Source organism: Chelonoidis abingdonii, chromosome 17 (assembly GCF_003597395.2).
Source record: "Chelonoidis abingdonii isolate Lonesome George chromosome 17, CheloAbing_2.0, whole genome shotgun sequence".
NCBI lineage: Eukaryota > Metazoa > Chordata > Testudines > Testudinidae > Chelonoidis > Chelonoidis abingdonii.
In genome coordinates, this window is record NC_133785.1 from 27,458,318 (window position 1) to 27,482,998 (window position 24,681).

Sequence of the window (24,681 nt, forward strand, 5' to 3'; positions counted from 1 at the left end):
GTGCTTTCCTCCTCCCTCAACCTTCCTGGCTACGTGTCATTTCCCCTCCCCCGTTGTGTGTCAATAAAGATTAAGGAATACCGAAGTAAGAAACAAACTTGTTAGTGAGAAAATTGATGTCGGGGGAGCACTTGAGCAGCCTCCCGCGGGGCTATGACAGTCCAGCAGAATACTCTATTTTAGATACCCATTAGGAGAATTGCGACTCTATTGCCAAGCAGTCAATCGCAAATGTGATTGCAAAAATTTTGAGCCCAAGTTTCAATGATTAAGCTTGTTTATTAGCATTCTGTCCTACTACTGCTACGCGTACGCAATTTGCCCTCGATGTAAGCAGTTAGCGCGCTTTCCTTGATGAGTGGGCAGTCCTGCAGGAAACTGTACTACACCAGAGAGGAGAGCGATATGCTCCTCATGCGTGTAGCGTCCCGTCTACTAGCAGATTCATAACATAGGGACATAGAAATGTCAAGGAAATTTCTTACCCCTTTTTTCACTGTGGAGGGGGGAAATAAACGAGGAGCTTTCCCTAGAACCACGCCAACACTGTGTTTGACCCTACAGACATTGCGGACTCTCCAATAATGCAAATATTTTCATAGAACTGCGTGGACGTGACAGATAGCTGGATCCTCAGTGCCCTCCCTCCCTCATACGTCCATTTGCAGTCTCTGCTCTCCGCGTACTTGTCCCAGCGTTGTATCTGCAGTTTTTTATTCAAACCTTTGCGTTTTGTTTCTGTAACGGAGGCTGGATACAACAGTTGTCTCCCCACACAGCTGATCAGACCTAGATCTCCCGTACCGTCCATGTGAAGCTCTTGTGGATTTCAGACTGCATCGCCAAGCCGGCTGAATCAGAGTCATGCTGGGGCAAGCAGAAAGCAATTCAAAAGTTCGCGGCGGCTTGTCCTGTTTACCTGCCCAGCGCTGCATCGAGGTCAATGCCTGTACCAGACGCGGCACTGCAGCACTCTGGGATGCCGCCCGGAGGCCTAATAACGTCGATTTCCGCTCCACACGAACCCTAATCCAATTATCACTATCTGATCTATCGAATTTAGCGCTACTACTCTCGTTTGGGAGGAGTTCCGAAATCGATTTAAGGAGGCGGTAAAATCGATATTAATGACGACGTCATGTGAACGGATACAGCGTTAAATCGGTATATCGACCATTAAACCGATTTAAAGTCGCAGTGTAGACCTGGCCCTAGAAGTTAAAACACTTCTCATCTTGCAGAAAAAATGTGTCCTTTTTTTTTGGTAGTGGAATGCAATGTTGTTCAGTGAGCTTCACCTTGACGAGTAAAGAATCCATCAAAGGCAGAAGAATTAAAAAAACTATTATTTTAGAATAATTGTAATATTAGTAAAGGGAAATGATGGTCTTGTGGTAAAAACCCTGGATTAGGACGCAGAAGATTGGGGATTAAGTCCCAATTCTTTCACAGACTTCCTGTGTGACCTTGAGCAAGTCACTTAATCTCTTTGTGCTTTTAGTTCACTAGCAGCAAAATAGTAATGATAATGATTCCTCTGTCATACCCTTTGTCTGACATGTCTTAATTATAGAATCAAAGAAATATAGGGTGGGAAGGGATCTTAAGAGGTCATCTAGTCCCCTGCATTGATCCAGGAACACATAGACCTAGACCACCCCGAGAGGTGTTTGTCCAACTTGTTCTTAAAAACCTCCAATGACAGGATTTCACAGCTTTCCTTGGAAGCTTATTCCGGAACTTACTTACCCTTACCGTTACAAAGATTTTTTCTAGCATCTAGCCTAAATCTTCTTGCTGCAGATGAAGCCCTTTACTTCTTGTCCTATCTCTAGTGGATACAGAGAACAATTGATCACTGTCCTCTTTATAACAGCTCTTACCATATTTGAAGACAATTATCAGGTCCACTTTCAGTCTTCTTTTCTCAAGACTAAGTATGCCCAGTTTTTAAACTTTTCCTCATAGGTCATGTGTGTTGCTCTCCTCTGGACCCTCTCCCATTTCTCCACATCTTTCTTAAAGTGTGGAACCCGGAATTGGACACAGTACTCCCGCTGTGGCCCCACCAGTGCTAAGTAAAATGGGACAGTTATCTCCCATGTCTTACATACAGCATTCCTGTTAATATACCCCACAATATCACCTTTTTTCACAATTGCATAACACTGTTAACTCTTATTCCATTTTAATCCATTATAACCCCCAGATCCTTTTCAGCAGTACTACTGCCTAGCCAGTTATTGTCCACTTCGTAGTTGTGCATCTGATTTCCCCCCCTAAGTGTAGTACTTTGCATTTGTCTTCATTGAATTGCATGGTTGATTTCAGCCCAATTATCCAATTTGTCAAGGTAGTTTTGAATTCTAATCCTGTCCTGCAAAGTGCTAGCTTGGTGTAATCTGCAAATTTTATAAGCAGACTCTCCGCTCCATATCTTTGCTGCAATTCCCATGCTACTATAGCTACACTGCTATTTATACTCCTCCTAGTTCAGTGGTGCTCAACATATTTACCATTGTGGGCCACATCCAATATTATCTGTCTGGCCCTGAAGATGTCACATGGGCTGCAGCAGTGTGGCGATTGGGCCGCAAACAGCCCACAAGCAACAGGCTGAGAACCATTGCCCTAGTTCTAGGAGAGCTAGAGTGAATACATGTACACAAGCATGGGAATCACACTCCTAGCTCGTAGTGTAGATGTCATCCTACGCGTTCATATGGTACATAGCACAAGGCTCTAATGTTACTTAAAGATTCTTCATGCTACTGTAAGACCATTACTACTTCTAATCATGATTTAATTCATAACCAAAGATAAGAAAAGAACCTCCCACTTCTCAGGGTCTTACAGCCCAGACTCCAGCCCGAGTCCAAACATCTACACCATTATTAAACAGCCCCTTCTCCCAAGCCCTGCCATCCCAAGTTAACTGGCATGGGCCAGCAGCAGTTTTTAAATTGCAGTGTAGACGTATCTTTAGGTAACTGAAGGGGAAGATCAAATACTTGCAAAGAATATAAACAGAAGCAATTCAGAATTAGGGGCAAGTCTTGCAAATCGATTAACATGTCCAAGCATCCACATGGCAACACATTCACTTTAATGGAGTGCTGCTCTGACGCAGTGATGCACCAGGAAGATCCTTCCTCTGGACATTGAAGACATATCTTATATGTAGACGTTGGAGGCTTTGCTAACATTTTCTAAAGGCTCTATTTTCTGATGTAACACAGCATTATCCTTAATTAAGATACTTATTTACTGCACTGGTACATTCACTGTTTCCAAATGTGAAAACTTTTTTCAACATACCTGCAAGGTACTTCTCTGGACAATGGCGTTATACGCAATTAACAGCTATATGAGATATGAGTCCGGCTCAATGTCTCTCCCTCAAAGGGCTTTGTTAGTTTCTGACTACACTGTTCCAATGAGACAGGCAAAGAGAGCCTAGAAATCTGGAGAGCCACATCCTATACAGTCCTCCTATGGCAAGTTTTTGACCCACCAAGCAGAATTTCATCAAGCAGTAATCAGAGTTGCATGCATGCTCATGAAATTAAATAGGGACAGTTTGATTTCTTGGGAGTATACTTGCTCATATTGAAAAATCACTCAAGATTCTTGCAAGAGCTGCCTTGACCAATAAATGCCTCTGCTTATCAATCTGAGGCTTCTGAGCTCTGTGCAGTCAGAGTTACAATTTCTGACCCATATAGCAGCAGAGGGAGCTGAACCATGTAACTCATGACTGTAAGCTTCAGTGATACTGTACAGTGCTTAGCCCTCAGCTTTTGAGTCATACTTCCCTTTGATTTTAGCTCCTTAATCAGGTGAATAAAACCAGTTGAAACATATAGATAGAGTATAAATGCAAGAATTTTCAGACTTAAAATAAAAGGTTACTGACAGTTTTAATCATATGTACTGATCACAGGTTACTGAAGATATTTGAGTAGGGCACATAGAGTCAGGTCCCACAAATTTTAATCACAGCCTGTGGCCCAGATATACTAAGACCTTCAATGTTGTTAACACCTGTGGAAGTGACCTAGCCTAGCTGTTTTGAGAAATTTTGGCAAAATTTCTTTAGTGTAGACAGGGCTTGAAGCATAAACACTTTCATCCACACTTGCTGGGCAAAGAGACTTGAACAAGTAACCTGGGGCGGAGGAGAAGACTGAGATCAGATGATGACCGAGATCAGGAGACTTGTGGAGAAAACACCATGTCTTCATGTAATTAATTAATAAGTATATTGTAGTTGTAATGAATATACACTAAGTGTAGGGGAGGCAGAATTAAGGTTGCATGGGTGACTTTAATTTTGACATTCCTAACTTTTAAGTGTTTCACCTTAATAATGTTTTCAACATAGCTTTTGTAATATTTGAATAAGGAACAAATTCATATCATTCATTAAAATGCTCCTTCAGACCAACACGTATGTGATGTTCTTATCCAGTCAGTGAAAAGATAACAAACATTATGACTATATTAATCATATCCCAGAGAAACAGCCAACTAACCATAGATTTGTGTTTTTGTTCTGAGCAGTAGCATTAATGGTTTTAGAACACGGTAGCATGCACATTTCTGAATTCATATTGATAATTGCTTCAGGATAATTTACTGCAGTAAAGTGCTACACAAGGAGCATAATACCCTAGTAGATATTACCATAGTAAATTAAAAAGGAATAGTTACTGATAACTTGTATAAAATTAATGTACCATTGAGTTTATCAATATCAATAAAGGTACGCTATGAAGGTCAATAGCAAGAAGAAACTAACTCTGGATACACATTAATTTGCTGGCAGATGCATAGTCACCTGAAATTGCAATATGGAAGTTTCACAGAGAGAAAGAGAAAGATTATAATACAAATTCAGGCCTGGTCCAATTCCATTAACTTCAAAGGAGTTGCATCTGTTTCACCAGTCCTGAATTGGAACCAGGACTATAAAAGATACACTAAATAATGTACACAGATTTGGGTACAGAATTTACTCCAAACTCCAGGCAGGTTTAAGTTGCCTCATTTTCACTTATATGGTAGAAAAGCATTCTGACTTTGGATTCGACAGCATTAGAGAAACAACTGTTGCTTTAAGATAACTTTTGAGAATACGCATTATCCTAGAAATGAGTTCTTCTTCAACATCAAGCATCCATGTAATGTTCCTTCTTTTTTCCATTTATACACTTTTTAAAGATAATATAGTGCTTGTGAAAGCTGCTGGAATGACAGTGTGAAGGTTGAAGTCTTCTTATATATCCAGAGATAGCGCAGTAGTATAGTGCAAATTTCCTCACACTGGTCTACCAAAGCAACCCTCTAGGGATCATCTTTAGGTGCATTAAAATTGTTCTGAGGGATTATTCGTTAATTGCTCTCTTTGATGAGGCTGCCTGTAAAGGTGCCAAATTGCTGCCAGTTGTGATGATTGCTATGGTGATTTAAATACAGCTAGGAGGTAAATTAAGAACTACAAACTATTTAAAAATAGACCACTGAACAACCATTAAATGGTAAACTTTGAGGGGGGTAGGGGTGGTAATAATTCCTGACATGAGATTGATTGGAAACTGTGTTATCAAAGTGAAACACTCCATTTTCCATGATCAATGCTTCTGTGTTGGCACACAGAAAATGCACCAGGGATAAAAACGGAAAAAAATGTGTACATACAAACAGTAACATCAGAAACAATCCCTTTAATAAATTTGATTCTATGCTTTAATTTCCATATTGAAAAGTCTTCTAGAATTATTTGGGATCAAACTATGTAGGCTCTCTGGAAATTTAAAAATATAACCAGGATCTACAGAAATTAATCTAGAATTTCATAGAGAATGATCAACCTTCTATGGGTTTTTGAAGTATTTTACAAAGTAGAATAGAATTAATGAGGATGGTTACAACAAACTTACAGAAAATTTACCATTTTCTATTAAATCCTAGATTACTATACAGAATACAGGACACTTTTAGACTAATTGACAATGAAGGTGAAAATTCCTCATAGTGAACTATAAAATAGGATGATAGAAATGTGCAAATTTTGTACTTCTCTTTTTAGAAAATAAGGAGAGAAACAGAAATGAATGAAGAAAGCAGAAGAGAAACTAAATATGTGGATGTGATGAGCTGTTCCAATGCCGCACTGGGCCAACAGGGACAGAACAATCATTATGGACCCAGGAGACCATGCCCTCTTTCCCTTCTGCACATGCTCCAAGTGGAGGAGCCAGATAAAAGGAGGCAGCCCAGCTCAGTTGGGGCTGGCTGCAGAGGAGGAGGAACATGTCCTGAGGGCTCCTCCAGAGACCTGTGGATAACCCAGAGTATACTGTGAATAACTTGCTGACTACAGAGACTGACAGGGATGCCAGATCACTGCCAGCAATGGAGACACCTGAGATACAGCTTGTGGTAGGAAGTGACCCAGGGGATACAGTGGAAGCTGCTGCCTAAACCTTTAACTCGGGTGTCCCCAGCTTCATAGGGCCCTTGGTCAGAACCTGGTGGAGTGGGAGGGGCTGGGTTCCCCTACCACCCCCCACCCCCAAGGGCTATCACTTGCCCCAGTCAGGTTGCAGGGCTCCAGACTGTTTGTTTGCTTTGTCTTGCCTGGGAGCTGTAGCCTGATTGCTGCTTTGCCCTGCCCAGGGGGTAATTCCCCAAGTGCTAATGACTGCCCCAGCCAGGAGGCTGCAGGGCTCTAGAGTATTGGTTTGCTTTGCCCCGCCCAGGGGCTGCAGCCTGATTGTTTGTCCCAGCCAGGAAGCTTTAGGGCTCCAGACTGTTTGTTTTGCCCGCCCAGGGACCCATGGACTATTCGTTTAAGTGACCCATCTGGGGGCCAGGACCACTTGACTGAAATCACCTGCTTAACAGGGAATCTCGACGACTGGGCAATGGGGTATATCAACCCCGCACTGGGCTGATGGGGGCCCCCCACCTCGACACGCAGGGCCCCTGTCTCAGTGGAATTAAAGAGGAAAGAGTACCATCATCCACATTCCACAAGCCAATACAGTAGACAGCAGGTGTGTCACAGAATCAGGAACAGCAGCACTCTCTAACAAGCAGCAGTATGAAAATACAATCTGTCGTATTTTGGACTATCTGATCTGGCTCTGATTTAGTATGTCCCCACGTGAGTCCATGCTGGAAATGGTTTCTAGAAGACTATCAGAATATACTTTCCAGTCACTTTGCTTGGAATACAACAATTTTAGTAACAGAAGATTTATAATCACTCATGATGTGGTGAACTGATTTTTCCCTGTCCCTTTATCTATGCAGAGACAGAGAATGGAGACCACCAAACCCATATAGCATGAAAATGTATTTGAACATAATAACTAGAGAAAACTGAACATCCCTTTCTTTGAGGCTGTAAAATTTCAAAAGTTCAACTATCATTTCTCTGAAATCTTATGCATTTCCTCTCTATGAATTCTGAAGGGTGGTCTTATAAGGAAAATATCCACAGATTCTTGATCTGACTCATGAAACTCATACTCACTTTTCTTTCAACAGTGTGCATTCCGCATGCCCTCTTTCTGTATTATTCAAATCCACAATATATAGTTTGGAAAGCATTGCTGCCGAATATATCTACGCTTGTTATTTTTTACAATATGGGTTGTAGTAGAATTTCTTAACAAAAGATCCACCCCAAAAGACCAAACTAAGTATCCAGTCTGAAATACTGTAGATATTAAAGAGGACTTTCAACGCTCCTCAATATCACACAGTATATTTTCTAATTAACTTTCCAAATTTGCTATAAAAGATTCAGCTTGTCTGGGGAGAGGGAGACAGAGAAATGGTGGCCCAAGTCATGTTTGTTTTCATCTGAGTTGATTTATCAGTCTAGCCGCCTGGAACTCCTCACTTCTTCAATGCCAGAAATAGTCTTCCCACATTCCAAAGACAGCTGAGTCAGCAGGTCGTACAATAGGGCACCTGGCTCTGGAGTTTACCTGTTGATTCTTAGGGGCAGATCCACAGCTCCTATAAGTAGTTGTAGCTCCACTGACTTCCATAGAGCTATGACAATTTGATGATGGAATCTCATGTCAATGTCAACATATGAGGATTCAGCAAACACTAGGTGAATATGTATGTGCTAGGTCAGACCAACCCAAGAAACACAAACATGGTTACTTGTGGGACAGACAAGATTGTCAATGACTGTTGCAGGCTACTGTATCCTTGCTTTGCACTGTTCACATTTTTCACATAACATGTCAATGCACCTTGCTTCAAAACAGTTAATGGCAATATGACAAATCTGCCACTACCTTGCTCCGTCAGGGACTGTTTGACTCCAGCAACTGGGAAACATCTGACATGCTTTCAAGCTTGACATACAGTGTATTTTTATCAATTTTACTGGCCACTATAAACATTTAAACCAGTTGTGGATCTGTTGCCTCTTGTTACTAGCATGAATCAAAGTTTTCTGCCTGAAAAAAGAAGAGAATTCCCATTCTGTGCTTTGAAAATTCTAAAGAGCTTGGAATTAGCCATCCCTTTGCTATAGAGTATTTTCTGTTTATGTAGAAGTGTCACAACTACTAGACACGTTCATAAAATATAGAAAGATCAATGAACTTAGTTATTTAGTTATTTTCAAGGATAAACATTCTTCATTCAGATAAATTGGGATTTGACTTGTATTATCACATACAAACCAGACTTGTCTCATTAGAGACAAGAAATTGTGTGAAACCTCCCAACCGCAGCCCAGGATTTCATTTAACATACAGTACCATAATGTCAATGCAAATGAAAAGGAAACATTTAAACAGTGCTATCCTTTTTGGGGGGAAGCAGTGACAGCTTACTAGGCTATGGAATCACACTGCTGAAACATCAGCAATTTTAAAGGAATTACTGACATGCTGTGTTTGGTTTACTGTCTCCCACCTTGCATTTTACAAAGTGTATCAAAGCACACAGTGTAACAGCTCCAATTTCTTTCACAGCAGCTACACCGTATGAGAAAAATTGACAAATTAAATAGAATGCAGCCTTGAAAGCAACTGTAAACTATGGCTGCCCAACAGACCAGAATTACACTTCTCAGAATGTTAAGGAATGCTTTGGCGATCAAATGTAACATGAGCTGGTGGTACTATAAAGCTTCTGGAGAAAGACACACACACGCGCATGCACACACACCCTGACCCAGCAATTGGAACCTCTGGTGTTCTCCCTGACAGGGTTTTCACATCAGGAGCACTACCTAGAGCAGAAATGTACCTATTGATTTTTCTCCGTATACGTAGTTTTAATTTGATGAATTCTCAACCTGTCCTTCAAGTTACAAAAACTTTAAAAATATCTGATCTTAAACTGATGCTAAGCTAAATGAAACCCCTACTATTTCACTGGAGACATTAGTGTTAATCCAGTCAAAACACTTGAAGTTTGCTACTTCAGCAAGTGTGACATGCACATGACTAAGTGCTCGTGACACGTGCCTACATGTGTTATTTATCTTGATCTAAATGGATAAATTAATATCACAAACACATTAAATTCATGTTGTCTTTCCAAAGAATTACAAGCACTGCGGAATGAGTGTCTTCAACTTCAAAGGCCGGTTATGATGTTAACCTTGTTGGCTAGACAAGATATGAAACACACTTTATTATACTGTTTATTACTTCAACTGACATCACATTATACTATGAACTGAGCACTGCCTCACAGCATAGCTTTAGTCAGAAGTCTATCTCAGATTCCATTTAAAAATCTCATTTTTGAATAGTTCATAATTCAGCCATTCAAATCAGCATGTACGCAGAAGCTTGAAACAGCCTGTTCTCAAACTTGCACATATATACTTATCCTTTTAGATACACATCACTTCAGTGAAATTTGTGCAGTCACACTTTTTTAAAGAACAACAAATAAAACAATTTAGAGGGTTTCAAGTGTCATGCTGGGCGCTCTCCAGCATGAGAAGTGCTTGCTCCCTTCCATGGACTTACAAAAGGAGCAGGTTTATCCTGAATCTAATCTTTTACACCCCTCTGAGCCATTCGACAAGCTTGGCCAGGCAGCTGAACTATTCTTCTGTATGTCCCACCCTTTTTAAAGAAAGAAGGAACTGGATATTCTAATGAGGCATCCACTACCTGTAGAGCTTCAAAGTGAAAAATAAAATCTATACATTCTTGGTGAACACCCTTTGATGTCCAGATAGGCTGCACTCTTTAGCTGATGAAACAAATAAAGCAATGGGCTCAGTCCTCCAGTTCTCTAAACCCCCTTTAACGTTCCTCATCCCATGTTTGGGAAGTTTAGGACCCAAACCAGCTCCTACGCAACTTAGGGTATGGCTATACTTGGAGATGTGCAGCGCTGGGAGTTACAGCTGTCTTCGTACAGCTGTGTAGGGACAGCGCTGCAGTGTGGCCACACTGACAGCTACCAGTGCTGCAGTGTGGCCACATTTGCAGCATTTGCAGCGCTGTTAGGAGTGGTGCATTGTGGGCAGCTATCCCAGTGTTCAAGTGGCTGCAACGTGCTTTTCAAAACAGGGGGGTGGGGTGGAGTGTGACAGGGAGCATGGGGAGACAGAGAGAGTGGATTTTTGGAGCTGACACTGTTCTCAGCTCCCTGCCTTGCAAGTTCTAAGGACTGGAAGATACACAGCACCTACCTTCAATCATTTTAAAAGTTTTGACCCTTACCCCACCTCTCTCTTATTCACTAAATGCAAATTATGCACTCCTAAGTAGCCTTCAGACCACATAAGCAGCTGCTCAACATGGACTCCCTCCTCCCCTCTCTTCTCAAGCAAACAGCTGTGAACATTCCAAAGCAATTCCCCTGCCTCCGCTCGCTCGCTGGCTGGAGCAAAGAGCAGCTGTGTTTGTTTTTTAGATAAATAGGTCTGGGGAGCTCATAGTTCAGCCATTCTTCCGGTTTGTTGTGGACAGGAATTCTGGGATACCTCTTAATACCCTGGAGGCCAATAAAAGCACTTTTGGTGGCCACACTTGACGAGCAGCACTGCATCACCAGCGCTGCAATCGTTACACCCCAAGACAGGGAGTTGCAGCGCTGGCTGTGCCTTGCAAGTGTGGACACAGAGTAAGTTGCAGTGCTGTAACCCCGTCACCAGCACTGCAACTCTTCAGTGTAGCCATATAGAGGAATCATAGGTATGTTCTATTCCAGCATGTACCCTTGTCACCATTCCACCAATGAGGAATCAACACTTCAGTTTCTCCTCCTCTGACCTGTCAGACCCACTTTCCACCTTAGACAATCCCTACAAGCTCACTTTGCCATCAGAGGATTCTCCTCTTCCGGACAGCTTAAGGTCATTTTAGGCCATAGGTGCTGAGGCTCAGGCCTCTCGCTTCCTATCCAAACATTAAAGGCATCTAAATCGCTGGACTCACTTCCTCTGACTCTCCATCTCATTCCCTATGCTCCTCTTGTCCCACTCTTGTAATTCCTCTTTTTGCCTCGGTGATATCCTCAGACTAAGCAACCAACCCACATTGTGTTTGTTAGACAAGTTGCAATGAGTTTAATACCGTGTATATGAAAAATTGCGCTTGCTGCAGCCCTTCCAGAATGAAGCGGCAATAAACATAAGAATGGACCTTAAAGAAAGGTATCCCAATAGTGAAGTAACTGGAGTTACCGGGCCCATTCATATAAATAAAGTTAAGCATGTCTTAAATGTTTTGCTGGATCACTGTGCTGTTGGGGGATAAGTGAAAATGGCAACACAAGGCACTGTCAAATACAAAATCAAAACAAACTGAGAAACAAGCTTAGAGAAGAGTTTTGCAAACAACTGATTTTTTGGTTCTCTGGTCAAACCAAAAATATGTGTGTGGGGGGAGTTGTTTCAGGTCCACCCAAACAAAAAAAAAAATGTTTGAAATATTTAGGCAAACTAAAAAAGTCAAAATCAAATTAGTTTGGGATAGAACAAAATGTTCAACTACAAAAACGCTTTGAGTGTTTGAAACCCTTTAAAAATAAAATTCAAAACAAAGGAATTTTGAATTGAGAAATCACACCATATCAATTTTTCAGATTTTTTTTTAAACCGAAACTATTCAGCAAATTTTACAGAAGTTCATGAAATGTTTCAGTCAAACTGAATCCACATTTTTCCAAGAAAAAAATTTGGCCCAACCTTTTTTGCCCACTCTAGTTTAGAGGAATACTTGGACATGAAAAATGCAGTCAAATGTCAACTATAGATTTGGTCCACCTCTGTACATGAGTATGGGGGGATATTCTACAGCACCAGCTGACACATATTCATGACTCCTAAGTCAGGTTTAAGGTCTGTGAGTACCAATCTGCAGATGTTAGGGCAATTCTCGTGTGCTGCATATCACGATAGATATCAACTTGCACTTCCTTTTTAGAACTTACATGTATAGTCTCATATTTCACCATGTCGTGGTCTCAGTTCTTTCAGCATTTGAAACCAAATGAGAATATAACTAAGCTTGTTTATATTTGGAAAGTAGCACTGCATGCATTTAGCAACTTTCATAATGGATGCTAATGCACATACACAATACATTCCATACTACGAATTACTTCATGAGTGTTCTGAAAACATCACATTAAATTTGGTTTGAATTGGAGTACAAATATTTACATAACAATTCACTTCCAAGCAATTATGAGTCCCTGTCTTGCCAGGATCTTGCGTATTATTCTCACTAAGCAATGAGGTTTTCCATTGTCAGAATAAGATGCAATCTGCAGGGTTCTCACTACACAAAATGCCATTAACAGGTACTATGATGTTAAGGAAATTGTTAACACTTTAATAAAAACAACCCCTAATAATTCTAATGTAAGCAGAATTTAAAGTATTCTTTCTTATGTTTTATTTCAATTATACAATTAAATAATGCAGCAAATTAACCAATACAGAATGGATATCAAAATAATATTAAGAAGCTGATTTCAGAAGACTAGAGCAACATATTTCAAATCAAAGCAGACAATTCATTATTAACTAAATCCATTGTATCTAAATCTTAAAACGGTTTCTGATTCATGAATACTGGAATAGCCAGACAGGACAGGATGAGTAAAGAACAGAGTGGCAGCAATTAGAACTCCCTTTCTTTCATAAATTTCAATCGCCCTTAATACTATTTTAATGGAGGAGATTTTTTTTGTTTTTAGTATTCAGTATCCTTCTCTTCTTTGAAAATTCCAGCCATTTCTCTCTCTCTCAGTTTAGGGCCTGCTGCACTGCAGGTTAATCCATTATAAACGAAAGGTCTGCCACTCTGCAGTGATTGCAGACCAGACTGTCTCATATCCCAAGCACAGGAAGACATTGCAGCTACCACGGGCGCCTGGGTGGTGAACATTGAGATAATGCCTATATATTGTTAGATGATAACAACAAAGCTATGGTCTTCCATACAATTCAAAACAAAACAAAACAAAAACAGAAAAAAAAAACCCTGAGAGCTTGGCTCCATTTTAGGTTATTCAAAATGGAAATGATTTACAAAAAACACGCAAACAGAAGATGATGATTTTTGTTTATAAATCTCATATGGCCATCGCAAAGCAGCCTTATTGCTTGTGAAAGGATTGGCCACATGGTGAACAACTAATATTTGCCTAAAGCTTTATTCATGTAACAAGTTTTTTTCCTTATTTCTTTCAACTTTCTAATGGGGTAAAAACATAAATAAAAGAACATTGCCACCTGTCATGCGGTGGGCCAGATTCTATCTCATCTGTACTGCTGTAAATCCAGACTAGCCAACCACTTACTGCAATACAATTAATTCAGTGGAGTTACCTTGCATTTAAACAGTATCAAGAGAACTGGTTTACACTACCGCCAATTTCTGGTTCATAGTTTTCTCATATGCTTGTTCTGAAACTGGAAAATGAAACTACAAGGGAAAAAATGTAACAATATTCACAGAAAGAAAAAAAAGGAGACAATTATTTCTATGAGAATAAGCACTAAATTTAAAAATCCCTTTCAAACAGTAATAATCTGCCATTGGTCCACCTTAACTCACAAGATTGTACTCTGCACTAACGTGCAGAACTCACAAGGTTGCTGTGTTGCTGCAATAGCATCTTTCTCTATAAGTTTTGCTTTCAGGATGTGATCTAACATCAACCATTTTGGTATAGTTCAGTAAAGAGTCAGAGTAGAGATGGTCAGAAAATGCACTACCCCAGTGCATAAAGTTTCAATTTTTCAGTGACTTGAGGACAAACTAAATATTCTCCAAAACCAAAATTGTTTGATTTGCTAATACCAGAGTGCCTTATGCGAATTGTAGTTCGGATGTTTCCTGCTCCCATTCCCTCTCCCACCCTGTCACAGTACTTTTGCCACCCATGATGCACCCTGGCCTCTCCTCTTTGTGAGGAGACATGATCATCATGGGAATCCAAGGCCATGATTCATCACGGGAGATGCAGTCCAGCTGGAGAGCCCAACCCACAACAAATGGGGATATGAGGACTCCAGACTACCTCTCCATGAAATGTTACAGCAGAATATCTAAAACAACATATTTTACATTTTCAGACTGTTTTTTCAAAGAATATTTACACAAAATTTTCACCCAGTCCTGTATGACAGTATTGTAAATATAGTGGCACAGTTTTGAGCATACCTATGCCCACATTCAAGGGAATTTGGAAAGATTTCTGGTTTCACATGGCTTAGCTGTGAAATAAGCCAGTTTGCTCTGAATTTTTCTTTCAGTTTGTAAGTTTGGGGGCAGGAATTCCCCTTTAAACTTGTATTTGAGAGTGAAACTGTGCAATAATAATGGTTGTGCCTATATATATATATAAAAAAAAAAATTCCCCTCTCACCCCTATGGGTGGTATGTGTCTTCCTCAACCTCGGGTCCTCTACCAGAGGCCTGGGAGTTTGAGGGTTCTGCGCAGTATCTTAGCTGTTCTAGCACTGCACTCTTCTGGACAGAGAGCTCTGATGTTGTTCCTGGGATCTGTTGGAGCCACTCACCAGCCTTAGGAGTCATATATCCCCTCTCATTAGGTCTACTGTGTAGTAGCATTCCATCAATTCCAGGTTCTTTGTCTCGTCCATGAATGGTTTGTTCCAGTAGCCCACTTATCGTCAGATTGTCCTGGTTCCTCAACATCTGGCGCGGACCTTGTTAATCCGGGCGACGTCCGAGCCGGCATGACTCTCCTAGTTCGTGTCACTCTCATATTTGAGGTAGGCAGCTGAAGCGTTAGGGGGTCTTTTGCCCAAGGACCCCTACTGGAAAGTTGGGTACCAACTGGGATTTGAACCCCGGTCTCTCGTATCAAAGGGCGGTCTCCCGTATCAAAGGGCAGCGCTCTTAACCACTATGCTATCCAGTCGCTATCTATCTATCTATATATATATATATATATTTTGCACAACTCCTGTGAAACAAAATTACCAACTTTCACCTCTCATGGAAAGATGAGTAAATTCTTGAGACAGGGTTATCCCCAGGACCTGGGCAATGGTGTTGGGCTCAGATTCCTGAAAGAAGGGATTGTCTTGCATGGTCTTTAACCATCTTATTTCAGGATGGACGTGCGTTTGCAAATAAAGAGAGAGTTCCACCTAGAATATACCCAAGCTACACTTCACTGATTTCTCCTTCAACAGAAAGCTAACTTGTATGGTCCTGAACATGTGCTGCTGTAACCCACACACCTTCTGGCGGGGGAGGGGGTGTTCTGTCCCCTCTAGCTGCACTGAGACCACTCAGAGATTAATGACTTTAATTAATTTAATTAATGACTGAGCTTTAGCTCAGAGCCATGTGGCTTTTAACTCATGCAGTCGAGGCTCATGCATGTAGCTCCAGCTATCTCAGGTTTGATTCCGGATGTTCCTCCACTTGTAACACTGGCAGATGCTGCTCGGCGGCAGGTGGGTTCGAACCTGAGACCGCTGGAGCTAAATGCGTGTGCCTCTACTGCATGAGCTAAGAGCCACATAGCTCTTAGCTAAGGCTGTAGCAGACTCATTAATCTCTGAGGGGTCTCGGTGCCACTAGAAGGGACAGAACACCACATCCAGGAGGTGTGAGGGTTACATTGCCACTCAGCAGAGGAGCCATGAAGATGGGGGGTTAAAACAGGAAACTTATGTCAGAAGAAAGTGCAACATAATTTACAGAGATAAAACTGATAGGTCTTGCTACTGTGTATGTTGAAAATTACACGATCAAAATGAAAATGACAGGAAAATGCAGCATGCGTGCTGATTTCTGGTGCAGTGCAGCAAATAGGTGGTCATGCTGATTGTTCCTCTAGGATACATGTCTACACAGCAGCTTCTTAAATCACAGAGGATATTACTTATACTAGTGAGTGACAGGCATTTTACATTATGTGAGAAATGAAGGTTATTCCTTTGTTGAACATGCTCTATTGAAAAGCACAAGGGCTGAAAAGAATATGCCTATCACATCTACAGTTTTGCAAGGGGAAGCTTTCAATGAACAGAACAGTATGAAAAAGTATTGTTAGGCTTAGACACACTCGTGTGATCACCAGCATCCCAGAAGAAGCTATAAATATACTTTTTTCTCCTTCCCCCTGTTGCCCAAGGCAAAGACACCAGAAAAACCAAGTTTCAGACTACCCACTTGTTCTCCCATTTTCATTTTCTAAGAGGAGGGAAATAATAAGGAATTAAAACCAGATTTGTTTTTTCCTCATCCCTTAACAGCTACGTCCTTGGGAAAATATTCTAGGTCAATTGACTCACTGAAAAGCATAAACACAATGCTCCTCCACACAACTAAACCAGAGCGCACTCTCGCTTTTGAAACTTCAAGACACCACTTTATTAATTCTCAACAACAAACCCTTGAATCTTGGCACATAAACAAAACAACAAATGGCAGCAAACAAAAGAGAAATACCAAACCATGCAGATAACAAACCTGTGGTAGACATGTCTGCCAGAAATGTGCTGCCTAGAGCATGCACATGTATCCAGCTGGAATCTGTAGGTTTTCCCAGGTCAATCAGGGTCTAAGTTGATGGGGAAATCTACCTCTTGCTATCACTTGCTTGTCCCTAATGTACAATAAGAAAGCCTGGCTTACAGTCTTATTTTTACTTGCATATGTTGAAAATATAACTAGAGATTCCACTTTACCAGTGGTGTCCATTGCTTTGACGGCCCATTCACCCTATTCTGTGCCTCTACCAATATCCTAAATTCACCGTGAGAACCTATAATAAATCATAATATATTTTGTTTGTACATTTCATATCTGCATGCATGGCAGATAAGAATCACTTCATCCCCACCTTCCCCCCAAAGATGCAGCTGATCCTTAGATTAAATTTGGCAAGTACTTGATAGCACAGAGCAGCATTATCTATAACAGTGGCTCTCAACCCTTCCAGACTACTGTTCCCCTTTCAGGCATCTGATTTCTCTTGCTACCCCAAGTTTCATCTCACTTACAAAATCAGACATAAAAATACAAAAAAAGTCACAGCAGACTATTACTGAAAAATTATTTCCCATTTTTAACCATATAATTATAAAATAAGTCATTTGGAATATAAATATAGTACTTATGTTTCCGTGTACAGTACATAGAGCAGTATAAAGAAGTCATTGTCTGTATGAAATTTTAGTTTGTACTGATTTTGTGAGTGCTTTTCATGCAGCCTGTTAAAACTAGGGAAATAAGTAGATGAGTTGATGTACCCCCTGGAAAACCTCTCCATACCCCCAAGTTTACATGTACCCTAGGTTGAAAACCACTGCTCTATAATGTTTTAATGGCAGACATGAAGAATCATCCCACATGCTAGTGAAATCACCTAGCTGAGATTTATGTAGGTAGAGCTAAATTATGTAAAATGTACCTATTTTCTTGGAAACAAATATGACAGGATATTGAATGATCAAGTATTCAGAGCCATTGTTTTAGGACTCACTTGAAAGACCATCTCCGGCAGCACAGTGCCACATAAAATTGTACTGGGAGCAGAGGGAGAGTATCAAGAGAAAAGACAGCCATGTTCTGAATCACTATCATCACATCTTACTGTAGCCTGTGTGTCCCTCAAGGGTTTTACATTAAAGATTAACCAGAATTGGCTCGTTTTAGCTTAGGTTTGATATGTTCACAGCCTGCAGTGATATGGCTACTGGCCAGTAAAAATGAGGATAGTTTCACAGCTAAAGCAAACAATAATGGTATGCTGTTGAAGCGATAGCTAAAGGGTCAGTGGATAAAAAACAAACAAATAAACCTTTTATGTAATAACCACAAATAAAAAAAAAAATCTTATACTTAGAATTCTACACCATCCAGAATGTAACCCCATCCAGAATGCCATATGTAACCAAAGGAGGACTTTGCATTTGTCATCTTCATGGCTCATTGTCACCTTGATACTTTCAGTTTTAAAGGTATTGATTGCAGAGGAATGAGAGCAACTTGACTCCTCTGTGCCAAGACAATACCCTATGTTTAAGAAAATCTGGCAGAACTGGACCTCGAACAGCATTATGAGTCAGATCACATATGAAATAATGAAGTGAGAACTGTTTTTGTGTATGTCTATACCAGGGTTTCTCAGACAGGGGTCGCCGCTTGTGTAGGGAAAGCCCTTGGTGGGCCAGGCTGGTGTGTTTACCTGCCGCGTCCGCAGGTTCAGCCAATCATGGCTCCCACTGGCCGCGGATCGCTGCTCCAGGCCAATGAGGGCTGCTGGAAGCGGCGTGGACGAGGGACGTCCTGGCTACCACTTCCAGCAGCTCCCATTGGCCCGGAGCAGTGACCCGCAGCCAGTGGGAGCTGCGATCGGCTGGACCTGCGGACAGGGCAGGTAAACACACTGGCCTGGCCTGCCAGGGGCTTTCCCTACACAAGCAGCGACCTCTTTTTGAGAAACTCTGGTTTACATAGCCCAACATCCCCCCGCATGGCATTGATTCTTAGAGCCCAGGGCAACGGACTTGGGCTTGTGGTGCTTGCACTGTAGGGCTAAAAATAGTAGTGTAGCAATTTGGGCTGAGGCAGCAGCCCGGGCTCCAAGATCCTTACCCCTCACCAAGTTTCAGAGCTCAATCCCATCCCACAAGTCTACACTGCAGTTTTTAGCCTGGCAGCACAAGCCCCACAAAGCCAAATCAGTTAACCATGGCTCTGACACTCGCTGCTGCATGAGTTTTTTTTGCTGTGATCTGTTACTTCTTAGGGGAAGGTGCCAACGTTGTCCAGGGCTTTGGTCACCCTTTGCTGTGAAGCTAGCACAGGGCCGCCCGGGGGGGGGGGGTCGGCCAGCGGGCCCGTCAGGGAGTATCAGACACAGTCACACAGTCGCGGCCGGGGCCCCTGCGGGCCCGGGGCCAAATTGCCCCACTTGGCTGGCCGAAGGCAGCTCTAACCTCTGTCTCTCGGAAGCAGCAGCGAGGCAACCTGAGACGCTGAGGGGAGGCAGAGCCAGGGGGGGGGGGGGGGGGGGGGGGGGGGGGGGGGGGGGGGCCGCTGGGGGGGGGGGGGGGGGGGGGGGGGAGAGAAAGCTACCTGCTCACCTGGAGGAGACAGCTTCTTCTGTCCGGTGGGAGACTGACAGGATGAATAAAATCTCTCAGTGACCTCACTCACCTGAACAGCTGCTGGGACTTCCAACCGTGAGTGTTTGACCCTGTGATTCCTCCGCCTAGGTTTGTAATACTGGGGTGGTGTTGTGGTTTTCAGGGTGTTGTGCCTGCCTGGGTGGGTCTGTGTTTCAGAACTAAAGTTGGGGATCATGAACATGTAATTGTAACCCAGAAAAAAGTCTGCAATATGGCACGGCAGGCTGAGACTTTTTATTAATAATAATATTTTTTATCTCCCCCTATCTCCCTGCAGAAGGGGAAACTGAGGCACAGCGTGATCTAATTCCTTTCCAAATTATTTGGAAAGGAAGGGGACTGGGGCTCCTATCCAAACCAGTTCCCTTCCCATCAACTCTGTTTTCCCTGCTGCAAGACCGCTGTAGGGGCTGAAAATTTCCATTAAACTAGGCTCCTTCATTTTGCCCTGCAACAATAAAATAGACCAGCTTGCGGGGGGGCGGGGGGGCAGTGGTTGCAAAACAGGGGTGAATTTAGCAGAGGGTTGAGGGGCTGTGATGAACTGGGACTGTTCTTAATGTTTGCTTTGAATACTGTTGTTGGTGCCTCAGTGTCCCCTATGCAGTCTTAAGTATCTAGGTAGTGGGATAAGGATGTGTGATAATTGCTGCAGAGCAAAGGGCCAGTGCACTGACCTAAATGGCTGGCACCCTCTGTCTCCTAGCAACTGATGGCCTGGCTGGGCCCCTCCTTTCTGCAAAGGTGCCAACTGTCTGAAGGTGTTGGAGACAAAGGATCAGGTGACCTCCTGGCCGGGAAAGGAGCTGAGCAGAGAGGAGGGGCTGGAGGGGGTTGTCAGTCTGGAGCTGCCTGGGGATAAGGACTAAAGTGCAGACCTAGGGGTCTGGCTCACTGCCCCCAAAATGGACGCCAGCCGAGGGTCAGGTTCGCTGTATCTACAAGCTCTGTTTTAGACCCTGTTGCTGTCATCGAATAAACCTCTGTTTTTTACTGGCTAAGAGTCACATCTGACTGCAAAGTGGGGGTGCAGGACCCTGTGGCTTCCCAGGACCCCGCCTGGGTGGGTTTCGCTGTGGGAAGCACACGGAGGGGCAGAGGATGCTGAATGCTTCCAAGGAGAGACCCCAGGAGGTGAAGACGTGTGAGCTTTCTTGCCCTGAACAAGTCTGCTCCCAAGGGAAAGGAGGCTCCCCAAAGTCTGACTGGCTTAGTGGGGAGCAGTTCCAGAGCATCGCCCCGGGACTCCGTGACAGGGGGTCCACTTGAAATCTCACCTGATTGCAGCCACACAGAATTCAGTAGCAGTGCTTGGGAGAGGCCAGGAGTGGAAGCAGGTGGCCTGGGGGTAGGGGCACATTGCTTTCAGTCCTGGGCTCTGGGATGGACTAGGCTGGGTGGTGGGTTCAGTCTAGTCTTCCAGCCTGCTGTTCTCACTGGGGTCCCTCCCCGTGCCCCAGCCAGAGACTGCAACCCAGCACCCAGACTCCGTCCCACTCAGCCCTAGGCAAAGGTCCTTGTCTGGGGGTCTGGCTCCCAGTCCCTCTCCAAAGGTTGCAGCTGTCTGGAGGTGCTTGCCTTCCACACCTTCCTCATTCACACCTCATTCATTCAATAGGGCAATTGATTACAAAGTGGAGGAAAGATCTCATTCCACTTCTAGCAATGAGACATTTTTCTTTTATTTTAATTATACTACTTGGGGCCCACTATAACATATTTACCAAGGTTCAAAATACAAAGTCATGTAAAAGTTATACAAAAGTGCATAATGTAGAGATTTACCTACAACTGCACTGATTGGATTTGCTGTGTGCAGTAAATATAGTGAACCCCTGGGTCTTTTGAATGAGGTTATATACTCGGGGGGGCGGGGTGCAGCGGCAAGTCGGGGGCGAGCGGGTGGGCAAAGTGGCAGGTGGACAAAGAGACGAGCAGTGAGCCAGCAGGGGTTCTAGAGGGCAGGCATAGAAGGTTTTCTGGCAGGGGAGGGAGAAAGTGAAAAGGAGGTGAGTTGTGGGTGGGGGACTGACTAGGAGGGACGCAGCAAGTCAGTGGAGGACTAGGGTGAAGAGGGTGTGATGGTGGGTCGGTGGGAGGGGGTGGGGTCCTATTTTACTGCTCTGATCTGGCCACCCTATTGTGCCAGGTTCAGAGTAGCAGCCGGGTTAGTCTGTATCTGCAAAAAAAACAGGAGTACTTGTGGCACTTTAGAGACAACAAATTTATTTCAACATAAGCTTTCATGGGCTACAGCCCACTTCTTTCGCATGCATAGAATGGAATATTTCTTTTGCCTATGTGTTTCTCCCACCCCCCCCAACCTTCCTCTTTGGCCCACAGCTGTTTTCGACAGGTGGCGCTGAGGAAGAGAGTCTGTTTCTGCAAGGCGGGTGGCGCTGGGGGCGGGGGCAGTGGTTTCCACAAGGCCGGGCGGTGCTAGGGGAATGGAGGGGCTATATAATAAAATAAAGGCTAAACTTCCGGAAGCTTTATAGAGTGAGTTTTGTAAAATTATCTTTAAAAGCAGCTTGAAAAAATTAAGTTACAACATGTGGTCAATTAAAGCATTAAATGAACCATATTATTATTTATTACTTTACTAAGGTACCAGAGGCCCAAGCAAACTAAAAGACCTTGTGCTGGGTTGCTGTTAAAAACATCATTGACATGGTCCTGTAAATGAGTCTCAAACTGGAAAAAGAAACAAAACAAATAAATGTCCAGTAAGCTCCTTTTAGGGGCCTACAGGCAAGACCGAGGGTTCATGGTACCACGCCTACTTCAGGGTTCACACATAACCATTTTACTTGGGGGTTTCTTGTTCCTGAAATGTCTTAGAGGAAAAAGACAGATGGGACTTGCCGCAATGGCTTTCCCATACTAGTTTAATAGTAACAATGGGTTTTTCAAGTTTATTTCTTTTGTTTACTACAACCCCTCTAAAGTGTGAACAGAATAGATTTACCAATCTATTCTGCATTTGTTGGGTTTTCTCTTACCACTGTCCAAAATTACACAACCTTAAATAGTTCTGTCCTAATGATGAACTTACAGGAATATTGTTGCCCTATCTTTGAGCTTTATTATGCTTACATTTATTTACCTTTACATGTATTATTTATTTAATTATGCAATATATTTTCAAATAGGAGTTCTTTTTAAAAAGGTGTAGAAGTTAGGTTGCCAGGGGCTAGTTAGGTAAGATGATGCCTTGATGTGGTGCAGGGATCTGGCAGTGAGAATGGTTGCTCCTCCTGCTTCCTCCTGGGAAGAGGAGAGAAATGAGGTCCTGCTTTCAGGATAAAGAAGTCATGTTAAATTATACTTTTCCCATTTCCTTTGACACAACAAGAACATTGAGATTTGTTGGCTCAGTACTGCAGCTTACCTCTCGCTGTTGTAAAAATGCCGTAGAGTATTACAGTGGCCCAGAGATCAGTTAATATGATTACATGGCATGCAAAATTATCTGGGGATTCAAGATGAGTTCAAGATACTTGCTTTTTATTCTTTCATTATATTTTCCCATGTAATCTTTTTTAAATGATTTTTTTAACAACAAAAAGATGTTGAAGGGCAGGATAGCTGTTATGACAGTATCCACCTTTGGGACTCTGGTTATTGTTAATTATATATTTCCTGTAATGTCTGTTTACAATTGTTAACATATTCTGACATTACCAGATCCCTTCATTGGGCCAGTTAAGATCAATGCAAGTGTACTTAGGCACATTAAACTAGAACTGTCCAAGCACAAATAGAACATCACTGGTCCAATATCCAAATCTGAAGTCTGCATGATCTAAAACTAATCTGGCTGCTGAGACCATGGGCTGAACCGACATGGCTTGATTCCAGTCATGAATTGCCAAACTAAAAGTTGTCCTGCACTCACTACATTCACTTTCCTGTACTCTCAGTATTACTAGAAAGGAAATCCAAAAAAGAATCCAGGGCTGTCCCAGTGAAGAGGCAGGTGGGAGAGATCCTTTGCCGTCTGTTTCTGAAATGGCCAAGATGAAATGTGTCCACACAACCTGAAGCCTTCTATATTAGAGTGGTTCAGGACTTTCCCTACACACACCCCCTACACCCCACCAACATTTCCCCAAACACCCCTCCACCCAGTTTTGTGAATTAATTATGTGCAATGTTGCCAATTTAGTGATTGTTTGAAATTTGAATTGAAACGTGAGACATAAATACGTACTTTTAAAAGCATATAAAAGTGTATTTGATAGAAAATACATGTATCTGACAAAGTATAATAGATTTGTAAAAAGTATGAACATAGACTAGCTTCCTTATACATCTTTTGTTTTTTATGACGATGCCAGTGCATTCATTTCGGTGACGTTGGCCAAGTTATATTTGTAAGCAAAGTCTAAAATGAGCTCTCCCTGACAGCAAGTGATGAGCTGGGGACTGGGGGAAAAGGCTTCAGGACCAGATTTTATTTACATTACACCTAATCTAGTCTAGGTATCCAGCAAACAGATCTGTGTTGCCCAAGTGATAGAATTTTGGCTGGGTTGGGTTTACAAATCATTCTTGAATGCCGGGGGGTGAGGGAGGTGGGAATGAAATGTTGTTCTTATTTTACAAGTAAAGGCAATAGAACTGTAATTTAGCCTGTGCTGATTGAGAACATCAAGAGAGAGGGGGGACAGGCATTTTGCTTGCTGGTCTGCCTGAGTCACAGGTACTATTTGACCTGCCCCTTTCCACTGTTTAAAGACAGAGCTGATTACGCCTCCATAGATAGTCTTTTTTTTGTTAAGTGACCACTGAAATCACTTGATAATCAAGTCTAAGTGGGCAGGGCTGCGCCGAGGGGGGGCAAGTGGGGCAATTTGCCCCAGGCCCCACAGGGGCCTCCTATAGTATTGCAACTTTTTTTATGGAAGGGTCCCCGAAACTGCTTTGCCCAGGCCCCCTGAATCCTCGGGCGGCCTGCGCTAGCATAAGACTGAAAACTAAATGAATAAATTGATACAGTATCTCACATGCACATGGGGTATATGTTTGGGTGTGTTTAT